The following is a 12,356-nucleotide window of genomic DNA, read 5'->3' as shown; positions in this document are numbered from 1 at the left end:
AACAGCTTGCTGCGAACAACTTTCCAGTTCAGAGTTTTTGCAAACGAACAAGTCTTCTAGGAGTTTCAAGCGTTAGTCAGTTCTGATTTAGTCTGACTTGCAGAGTTGCAGACTTAACAGACTTGCATGGTTGTGAACTTGCTGAACTTAGCTGACTTGCAGAACTTGCAGGACTTGATTCCAAGTGACTTGCTGAACTGGACTTCTGTAGTGCGAGACCCGGAGTATTTTGACTTGTCAGATCTGTGTGACTTGCAGAGATTTGTGTGATTTGGCTTAATTAGGCTTGGTGATTAAGCTTAAGAGCTTAATTGGTGGACTAGCAGGCCGCCGTTTTTCAATCGTGGGGGGGGGGGGGCGTTTTTGATTCCGCGCGGATTTTTCGGAGGTATCTTCTTGCCAGTCGATTGACGATTTGAAACTTTTTTTTAGTTTCTTAAGCTTAAGACTAAGCTTTAAGCTCAAACTAAACTTGATTAGGAAAGATCTTATCTGTAACTCCACGACTTCATGAAGGAAGTGTTTGAGTGGTCCTCCGCCGACAGAGAGTGGTCCTTCGCGATCTGAGAGTGGAAACAGGGGTTCTTGATCGCCAGAAGTCTGCCTGTATCGACGGTTCACGACGAGATTGACTGTAGAGGTTGTTTGTTCCTGGAGCTCCGCCTTCGCCCGAGATTGGTAGCGATTGGAAGCCCTTGATCTCTGCTCCGCTCTGATACCATTGGTGCGCAGATCGGACGCAGGTAGCTCACGTAGCGAATTCCCAAAGGTCCCCAAGAACAAAGCACTCTACTTTTTAGCACAAAAATCAATGTGAAAGCAAGCACGACATGAGACAAGAGACAAATTGGGTTGAATCTCCCCCATGCCTTGTGTGAGCTCTTCACAAAGCATGTATTTAATATATATTTTCAATCTTTTTGCTCAAAAATAGCCCAATTACAAAAATATGACAAGCTTTTAGCTTTTGAGTTTGCTTTCTACCAAAAATAGGAAAATAAAGCTAATGGACGGTGCCCAAAGAGTCTGGCACGCCCAATCTCAATGTTCAAATAAAAATAACATATCCAGGCGCATAAGCACATACAAAATAATAATAAATAGTCGATGTCTCTATAGACATAATCAAAATATAGGCGTGGCGCCTATCAAAATATAGTCGAAAGGTCGAAAACCCGCTAGACTCCAATGCTTTCCTCCGCCACTGCTGCTATCTCTACACATCAACTGAAGCATTCACAATCGTTAGTAAAATGACACAATTAAACCGACAAAAGTGAATACCTAGCAGTCTTCAGCTACATAAATAAATCAACTGGTTAGAAATAAATCCTAACCTTAATTTATTACGAGTGCGCACTCTAAACTCATAAACGTTTATTAATTTAATATGAATTTTGCGGAATCACCCGCTATGGAATCACCCATGTACACACTAAATTAATGAAACGCCCGAAAAGGACAGGCGTCCCCATCAACTTCTCGCACAAAGAATCCTCTTTGCGTATGAGCCCCGGTCATCTAAGTTTACGGAATCCACCGTAAAACCTCACGGAATCCACCGTGGAATATGCCTCCTGGCATCAACACCTCTGACAGACTTATTGAAGAAGCAAACATCCATTGCATGGTCAACTACCAAAAAATCTAGCTTTGATAGATTAAAGCAAAGTTTGGTATCAGCACCCACACTAAAACTCCCGGATCTCAGTAAGGAGTTCGAGGTAATAACTGATGCTAGCGTCACCCTATAGCATACTCTTCAAGGAAAGTGAAGAGTCATGAGAGGAATTATGCTACCCATGATCTAAAACTCTTAGTTGTCATTCATGCTCTAAAGATTTGGAGACACTACTCGTTGGGTAACAAGTTTACTCTAGTGACGGATCATAAAAGCCTCAAGTGGATCTTTACCCAGAACAAGCTCAACATGAGGCAACGTTGGTGGATTGAAGTGTTGGAGGAGTATGATTTTGAAATCAAATATCGACCTAGAAAGGAAAATGTAGTTGCCGATGCACTCAGTCGCAAGGCATTCCTTAATTCTCTAATCTTGCAAAATCCATCAAAGCTAGATCTCTAGCTACAAAGGTATCTATGCCAAACAACCCAATACTTGAGCTAGCTAGAGAAGAAGCATGCCATGATCCAGCCTATCAAATGATGCTAACCGAGATCCCTATCAAGGACTAGGACCAAAAGCTACAGGTTAAGTATCATGAATTCTCTATCAATAGTGCACTTGTCTACTATAGAACAAGATTATGTATACCGGCAAGCCAGCCACTTAAGAAGAAGATATTGTGGGAAGCTCATGATTCCCCTTTCTCAGGTCATCTTGGCTATGCCAAGACTCTCAATGCAGTTAGGAAGAGCTACTATTGGGAGAGGCTTAGTGCAACCACTTGACATTCCCCAAATGAAATGGGAATTCATCAGTATGGACTTTTTTTTTGGCCTATCCCAAGTTCAGGGAGAATACAACTCCATCATGGTTGTGGTTGACATGCTTACTAAGGTTGCACACCTTATTCTAGTAAAGACAAACTATAAAGCCTCAGACATTGCAAGGTTGTTTATCAAGGAGATATTCAAGCTACGTGGGTTGCCCAGAAGAATCATTAGTGATCGTGATTCTCTTTTCACATCACAATTCTGGAGAGCTATCTTTGAAGCCATTGGGACTCAACTCTATTTTAGTACAACTTACCATCCCCAAAATGATGGCCAAATGGAGCGAGTCAATCAAGTCATCGAGGATACGTTAAGGGCACACTACTGCCATGCACCAAAAAGGTGGATTCAATACTTGCCTTTGGTTGAATTTTCCTACAATGCTTCTTACCAACAAAGCATTCAGATGACCCCTTTTCAATCATTATATGGTCATGATTGTTGAAGTCCCTTAAACTTCTTAGATCCAACCTTGAGGGTTGAAGCTTCAAGGTACATGTTGGAAGAGCTGGATGACAAAGTAAAGTCAATAAGATAGGACATACAAGCCTCTAAGGATAGACAAAAGGCATACACAGATTTGAAGCGTCAAGGTAGAATCTTCGAGGAAGGAGATATGGTCTTCATTCGCGTATGCCCAAAGAAGAGTTCCCTATCCTTAGGAGATCGCAAGAAGCTAAGTCCAAGGTATTGTGGACCATACAAGATCCTCAAGTGCCTAGGATCTAATGCTTATAGAATACAACTCCCTGAGAACCTAAAGGTTCAAAATGTATTCCATATCAGCCTATTGAAGAAGTATGTACCTAATCCTAGCCATGTACTTGATGACCAACAAATTGTAATGCCTAGCCAAGGAGTCCTTGAGCTACGGGCTGACAGGATCTTAGATGTTAGGGAGGGAGAGACAACTGAGATCCAAAACCTTGAGAGAATGCCTCGTCCAGTGGAAAGATTATCCCAAGGAGGATGCTTGTTGAAGATAAAAGAACTCTCAACCGAAAATATCCCTAGTTCATCTCGAGATGAGGACATCTCGATTCCTCCAAGGGGGAGAGAATGTAATATTTCTGTTTAAAAAAATATTACTAGTCTGACTTTCCACAACTCACGTGAAACTCACGCAAAGGTCAATTCTGGCATTGGAGTTTTTTGATGGTGCAATCTTTAAACTATACGTGAGGTATCATGACTCTCCATTGACAAAACGGAACCAAGGTTTAAAAACCCGCATAACTGCAGGTGAACTCGCTCTTGGGAGGAGGTCAAGAGGATAATAATAGGTTTAAAAATGGGACCGAGGTTTAAAAACCTGCATAACTACAAGTGAACTCCATCTTGGGAGGAGGTCAAGAGGATAATAATAGGTTTATTGTAATTTTTTTAAAAATACCTTTCTCTAGCCGAAGCGTGGCTGAGGGAAGGGGGATGGGCTATAATGGGAAACTGAGGAGGTGGAGGGGAGGATAGCATGCAGGGGCCACGTGGCGGAGGGAGCCCTCTCCCCCCTTATCCTATAAAAACCCCCCTTTGGGGGGGAGTAAGAGGTGTGAGAGAAGGGAGATTTCGCCAGACTGTGGGAGGCCCATTGTAGATGTGTGTAAGAGGAAGAGAGAGGCTTCGTTGCTACTAGAGATCATTGTGGTGGGAGAGTGGTGGTCGCCGCCTGTTCAAGCCGTCAGCCACCGTACTGGAGTACGCCACCAGCTCCGCCTGTGGAGCCCCAAGAGGAACACCAAGGAAAAGGGAATTCTCTTTCAAGAAAATCTATCTTGTAACATCAACAAGCTTTTTTATTAGGTTTTATATGATCACAATGAAGAAAAGAACACCAGGCACAACAAATCTTCATGTAGCATCATGTAGATCTCCCACGGATTTGATGAAATCAACCACATTCTTCAATATCCTCACAAATTCCATCAATAGAACAAATAAAGCAAAGGAATACACCATCTTTGAATGGAAATACATCACATAGTATTCATCTTCAATGTCTTCAATGTCTTCTCTCTCAATCTCTCATATACAATCACTCTGTTTTTATAGAATTGGCTATCTCTGACTCTCTCTCTCTCTCTCCATCAATAGTACATCATATCCTCACTAAAATCTCTCATAATTACTCACAATAATCCTTCTTAAGTTGTGGATACCCCTCCCAAGAGGTATGTCTGATATGAAGAGGCACCAGAGCCACTACAATGTCCTTTCATAGCTCACCATTGTCACTTCACTCCAGTCTTTACTTGAGTCTTCAGCAGCTACTTCTTTCACTTATTTTAGCTCTTTTTCACTTGTATTCAGCTCTTTCCAGGGCTAGAAAACTTTCCCAAGCTACACTCTCATCCAACAGAACACATACAGAAGTATATTGAAGGTCTACAAAAGCTCATTAGAGAGTTACAGAAGGTCAACAGAAAGCATCAGAACCATATAACTCATACCAAAATCATTCCAAACCATAAAAAACTATTCAATAAGCTTTCAAACAATCTCAAACCCTTTTAATCAATACTCCATCCCTCCTTACAGAGAGAAAACAGAACAAAACAGAAGCTCAACAAAAGCTATGATCAGGACCAATCAGAACATATCAAAACATCATCAGATTTTCACATCTCTACTAATAAATATCATGAGCTTAATAAAACCATTCCAACCTATCTAAAACACACTCAAAGCACTTCCAAACCAATCAATCATCTCATAAAATCAATCATTCAACTCTAAAAAACAATAAAAATCAGCCAAAAAATAGGTCATTTCAACACTCAACATATCCCCACAGTTAATAAGGAAGCGTCCTCGCGACCCAGGAAAAAGGGAATACAAGTTCATTCAAAAGCTCAACTTTGATCTTCAATAAATCTTCAAAAACAATCCATCCAACCAGGACCCCAACTTATAACCTGTATTTGATATAAAAATACAACGAAAGGAAAACCCTTTATACATTAACACTTCTTATCAAACTGGAAATCATAACAAACTTGTAAAGGATATAAGAGGTTTCTTCTTCTTCTGCATCATCTTCAACTATCCAACCAGCAACACCATCACCACAATTCTAAAAAAATGTAACTCGCATGAAAGCCAATCAAATAGGCTACCACCACGATCTTATCACATAAATTAACCCACAACACAACCATTTGAATGACTCCTCCAAAAAGAGAGATTTATCATTAAAAATCATCCACCATACATGGCAAAGGTATCAATGAAGATGATCCCTCTTGAAATATTGGTGATTTCGGAAACGATCCATAGATAAGGATTCATCTACAAATGTCTTGGGAGGATTCTGAAAAAACAGAAGGCAGCACATCCTTTCCAACATGATAAGGTATTTGCTAGGCAAATAGAGGGCATGAAAGTACAATACATCCAGTTGCTAGGAATCAATGCTCACATTGACATTCATGCATAACTTTGGAATAGGCTTTGAATCATTATGAGAATGCCTATGCATATACGCCAGGTACCAAGTAAAATGAGCAGTTAAGTACACAGAAGGATCTGCAGACTGAGAATACTGCTGAGCAAAATGCAGATAATTCTGATAAGCCTGACTAGCACTTATCCATTCTCCTGGGATCAATGGCCAATTGATTTGAGGTCTAGTAACGGAATCATTTGAACTCCAACCTCTTCTTCCAAGAATCTTCTGATCAAAACCTGGATACCCACTAACCAACTAAGGAGGATTAGGAATAGAAGTGTTAGGAGACGGAAGGGGAACTAATGAAAGAAGATAAAGTGATAGATAGGCAAAATCATAAAATGAGGAATGGAATAAAGATGGATTGGCTGAAAATTGAGGAGATTCTGTTAAGAAAGGCGTTAAAAGATAAGCAGGAAAAGTTGATAGAATGTCAGGGGATGGGGAAGGACAAGGATCAGGAGGTAGAAAAACTCTATCTTCAATAAAAGAACAATGGGTAAAGATAGGAATTTGAGGAGATCCTTGAGGTTGGAAAAGAAGGGGTAAAATGACTTTTGGGTTAGATTGAAAAAGGGAAATATAAGCATCATACCTATGAGCCATTTGTTGATAATGAGTTAGGCATGGTAAGGATCTGATCTACGATGATAGGCTTCAAAGAAAGAAGTATCAAATGGAGGTTGGTTGGAGAGATAGGCTAAAAGATCCACCCTCAGTTGGTTAGTGTTCTGAGCATGAGCTGAAGCTTTGGCCTGTCGGTGATTCAAAATGATAGAATCAACCATAGGGTGCCATGAAAACTCAGGACACTCAGCCACCTTGGAAAAATATCCCTGGAACATCTCATCAATCCTCAACTCCAAATGTCTGACATACAAAGAAGCTTACAATACCACATCTCCAACATACCAAGCCAGATCTTCCTTATCTAGAATCAGTAAATCACCCCTCAAATACATATAGGATAGAAGTATCGTATCTGGAGTGACAGAGTCTTCAAAAACCATCCTCACAACTTCGATCAGCAAATATGATGACCAGGCTCCACTCCATCCATCCGCTGGAATAAGTAAATCCATCGTGGAAAGCTTTATATAGAAGGCCAACTTCTGTTGTTGATAATGGACAAAAAAGGAATGATGTGGTGGAACATATTCTTGATACTGCTCAAAAGAAGACCATATCAAATCCATACGAGATTGCAATATTTCCACCTTGGCCTGGAATAAGGGACATAAGGTAGCCTGTCTCTGAAGAGTTGCGAAGTTTGCAGGGGATAAAAGAGAAAGTGGTTGCACAGGACTCTGTGTATTAGACCAAGACTGAGCCAACTGATCTTTGAGTTGTTGGATTTGAACATTGCTCTGGTCTAAAATAGCTGTGGTGGATTTCAACTTTTCTGCTTGGGCAGCTATCTCCTCCTTCATCTCTTGACTCTCCTTCTGTAACTTATCCCTCTCCTCTTTTACAACAACCACTTGAGACCTTGCTTCTGCCAACTCAGCTTTCAACTTAGAGATTTCAGCTTTCTGAGAATCCACTAGCTTAGTCTGCTGCTCCATTTGCATACAAAGGTCATAGAATTTCTCCTAAGCAGAGGCTAACTCAGTAGTGGTCTTATTCAGTTCCTCCTTAGACTACTGAACTTCATCATAAAATGAAGAATATAATTGTTGGATACATGCAATCATCGAAATTTCAATAGAACTCTGGATATCCTTGCACAGGAACGGAATAGCATCTCCTGTTACGAGGCGGTGAACAGAAGGAATATTAAGGTCGAGCATCCCATCTCTATGGGCTCTGAAAAGATTTGGCGTCTGAAGGAATGCATGCAAGCTGCTGCAAGACTGGGCAGGAATCCTCACTAGAACTGGAGGAATAGGCATTGAATTAGTCACCTGCTTCTTGAGGCGTTTTCTCTGAATGACCAGGGGAGGAGGAGAATCCTCATCCTCAATTATCACTTCATCATCTTCATTATGAGGCAGAGGAGAAACTTCTGGAGGATCAACTGGAGGTAAAGGAACTTCCTTTGCAGGGGCAGCATGTAGTAAGAAGACATAGAGGAAGGACCCAAATGTAACATTAGTCACATTTCCTCGAGTAACTCGGATAAAATGGTGATCCATCTTGGAGAGGAGGTAGGTACTCCAGTCAATGGTTATGCCTTTCAAAATCATTCGTGAAGCTGTAAACAACTCCTTGGAAAGATAATGAGATGGGGATTTTGCAGGCATGAACCTATCCTGAAGGAATTGGCATATCTGTTTCCATAAGGGATTGGAAATCATGGAAACACCCACTCCTGACATGATAATGACCTTCTTCGGATCAAGAATATCTTGAGTCTACTTCTACAACAACTTCAAAATATCATCATTGGTAAACAACTGTTTGGCAGCAGGGACAGACTCCCCATGATATGGCAGACCAAGAGCCTTGCCTAGACTCTTCGGTGTCAGAAGAACAGTAGTACCATGGACTGGACCAGACCTCTTGTTGTAAGAGGTTAGAAACTCGTCACAAAGGGAAGGATCATCTGGAACCAGTGGGAAAGAAAGGCTGACGAACTTGGACAAGCCTGCTTTAGCAACAACGTCCGAATCCAATAACAAAGAATAATCATGGACAGCCAAAGGAACATGTTGAATCGGGGGAGGAGTATGAGAGGGCGCCATTCAGATGGTTACACACACACCACAAACACAGACAAACAAAGAGAATGCCTACAAAGCAACAGACAAAAACCAAGGATAAGATATCAACCAAAGTGGTAAAACATGACTCGACCAACTATCCCCAAGCAAACCACAGCCTAGAAAAAATTCAACATGACCTCTAGACATATGCGACCAAAAGCTTCATGCTATGCAACATGCAAACACCCGAATCCCCATATCAGGCAATAAAGAAAAAACTACACACCGTACCCTTAACCGTAATAAAGAAACTGAACCAAAACATAACAACAACCCACACATATCAAGACCACAACTTTGATAATTAAGTTTGACCATGGAGACAACTCCAAAGACTTTGCGTACCCATCCCATGAAACGAGTTCATTAAAAAGGGGAAATAAGTGCAGTGAGGGGGAATTAATTTAATGAAAGGTTCATTTTAATAATTTATTAAGAAATGGGTGACTATTTATTAAGTGATAAACCTTAACAAGAAAACGGCGGTTCCTTCTTAAAATTTTAATTACCAATTATTAGGTTGGAGCGGTGTATTAATCCGAATCCTGGACTTCGATACCCAGACTAGGTCTCTAAATGCAAATTCATTTATTAAAAATCAAGGTGATATGGAGCGTTTTTTTGCCAATGCGTGCTCTTGTGACGGCTGGTTCATTTTAATTAAAATATTAAAGTGCCTCTTAAGCGCACTTAGCGCGTGCTAAGTGAATGGCGGGTTGATTTTTATTATAAAAGATGTGTTTGACGCGAATGCGCGTGCCATGGTGGTGTTTAGGGTTCATTTTAAAAATTAACCGTGGATTTTGGGGTAGCAAGAAAAAAGTAAAAATATAAAAGGAAAAAAATACTTGGTAGTGGGTGCATGTGTATGCAATGAATGCGCTCTTCTCAGTCCAAAATATATGTTAGCAATCCAAAAAGAACCAAGGTATCTAGATTTTTCTAGAATTTTTTACAATTTTTAATGATTTTTTCTCAAATTTTTGGTATTTGTAAAAGATTTTTGAATTGTAAAATGGTCTGAATATTTTTTTTCAGAAATGTTCAGTTTAGAAAAATATAGCGTTTTGCTGCAGAAATATTGGGGATTTTTTGAGAATGGAATTATAGAGGTTTTCTCAATTGAGGAGGCAAAGGAGATATGGATATTTCTTGAAAGATATAATGTCAAATATCCTTGTCACACAATGATACATGAAAAGGGCATTTTAATCACAAAAAAGAAAGGAGATCATAGGCTTTTTTCATCAAAAGAACAAAAATATGTTGCACAGTTTTTTTTGTATTAAAGAGAATTTACTAGTAGAATATCTAGTTACCACATATAAGAGAAATCTTTTTAATGGAGAAATGTACAAGATTGGAGACGACATAGTGGTAAAACTAGATGTTTTTTGTAGCATGTTAGAAAGTGTAGGTCTTTTTTATATTTTAAGTATATTTTAATGATTTTTTCTAATTTTTCAATGTATTTTGAGGGTTTTCAGGTTTTGGAATTAAAAATCCGGGAATATACCCAGGAATAGACTACGTGTCAGCTGGCTGCACACCACATCACGGACCAGCTAACGCGCGTCCCCGCGCGTGAACATCCGTGAATAGACTCCCGCACACGAACACGAACAACCACACTCTCACGAATAGCCACACGTGCGTACTCACACCTTTGCGGGTGATAGGGAACTGAGAATGGGGGCTGTGGGTTTCTGCGTGGGACGACAAGTTTCGGTGGGTAAAAGGGGAGCTTATGGGGGGTTGCTGCTGGTGGGTTTCTGCGGGGGGGAACAAGGGCTGGAGAAGGGGTTTTTGCGGTTGTTTGCGGGTGGGACGGGGGGCTTATGGGGGGTTAGGTGGGTTATGGGGTTGGTGGGGTTGGATTGGGGCTTGGGTGGGGTTCTGCGGGTCTGCAGGGGGGAACAAGGGCTTGGAAAGGGGTGGGGGGGTGTTGTGTGCCTTGGGGGGGGGGGACTGGGGGGAAGGGGGGCTTAGAGGGAGGTTGGGTGTGATGGTGGGACTGGGGGGGAAGGGGGGCTTAGAGGGGGGTAGGGTGGTTTGTGTCTTGGGGGGGAAAGGGGGGCTTGCAGGGGGGTTGGGTGGGGGAATGGAGCACGTGGAGAACAAGACAGGCAGGGGCGGCCGTCGGCGGCTACCAGACCAGAGGGGCGCTCGGCGGCGTCAGAGCGTCCACCAGGCGGGGCAGCGGGCATGTGGTGGGGTACCAACGGGGGAACGAAGGCAGGCAGGGCAAGGGGCCACGGATGGCGAAGGTGGGCGAGGACGTGCAGGAGGCCACAGCGGGGCCACAGGGCACGGGCAGGGGACGTCACGACAGCAGCAAAGGCGGACAAGGCGGTGGCGAACAGGGCGGCAGGGGCAAAGGTGGTGTGGCGGGGCAGGAGGAGGTGGCGGGCGGCGGCGCCGTGGAGGAGGGGGCGCCAGGCGAGGAGAAGAGGGAGGCTGCCACCACAGGGACTCAAGGAAGAAGAGGGAGGGGCCGCCCACAGGGCGTGGCATCCAGACAAGGGCGGGAGGAGAGCAGGGAGGGAGGAAGGAGAAAAGGAGAAGGATGGAGAAGGAAGTGGAGATGGAGAGGGGGAGATGGCACGCAGGGAGAGAGGGATGGAGAGAGGTAGTTCGGGGAGGGGGGGGGGGAGGGGTCGGGGAGACAGAAAGGTTGGGGTGGGGGGAAGTGAAAGGGTGCCTGGGGGGGGGGGGGGGGGGGGTGGGGGGGTGTTAAAGGGCGCCGGGGGTGAAAGGGGGGGGTTGCCCATGGGAAAGAATGCGCGGGGGCCCCATAAAATAAAGGCGTACCCCTGTCCCGCGCGCGTGCGCGGGGCGGGGTAAAAATTTACCGTGACGGGATCAAAATAGCGTCGGGAAGGCAGGACGGGGTACGCGGACGTGACCGAGGCGCATGGAGACGCGTAAAATAGAAAACGGGTGTGTTCACGCACGGGACCAGTCGCGTGAAAACACATAAAAAGAAAGAAAAATGAATATCTCCCAATCCGGTCATCAAAACGAAATGTCGTAAAAAAAAAAAGTGGGTAGGACAACAGGGGGAAAATAGGGAGAAAACGCAACAGGGGTTCCGGGGGAAAGACAGGGCGTTCACATGCAAAAAACGCAAAAAATAGGTCAAAAAGCACAATTAAAAATTAATATTGGAAGATCCGTGCATCAGAACGAGATGCAAGAAAAAGGAAAAATGTGCAAAAAGACGTGTCTCACAATCCTATCATGTCAAAACATAGTGTGGATTGAGATAAGACGCATTCACATGGGAAAAACCCAAAAAATAGACTTGAAAATGGAATCGAAAATTAATATTGGACGAACCGCTGGCCGGAATGTCATGCACTAAAAAGGAAAAATGTCCGCATGAAGGGGGGTACAGGATTGTCATGTCAAATTGCAATTCTGGCGAAAGTAAGAGGGGTTCACATGCGAAAAACACAAAAAATACACCCAAAAACACATTTAAAAATTAATAATTAAAAATCCAAAAGGCGAAAGAGGGTGGAGAAAAAAGGAAAAAGGTGGGGGAAGGCACGGAGGACACGACTGTCAAATCAAAGTGGAATTCCGACGCAAATAAGATAGGTTCACAGGGAAAAATGTCAAAAAGACACACGAAAAAGTCTCGAGAAACCGCAAAAATTAATATTGGACAAATCATGCATCAGAATGACACAGACTAAAAAGGAAAAATATCAGGGGAAAAGTGGTTGTCAGGCTATGATGTCAGATCA

This window comes from Lygodium microphyllum, chromosome 27, assembly GCF_053477565.2.
Source record: "Lygodium microphyllum isolate KBCC chromosome 27, Lygodium_microphyllum_v1.1.10, whole genome shotgun sequence".
NCBI classification, from domain to species: Eukaryota; Viridiplantae; Streptophyta; class Polypodiopsida; order Schizaeales; family Lygodiaceae; genus Lygodium; species Lygodium microphyllum.
This window is presented reverse-complemented; position numbering follows the sequence as displayed.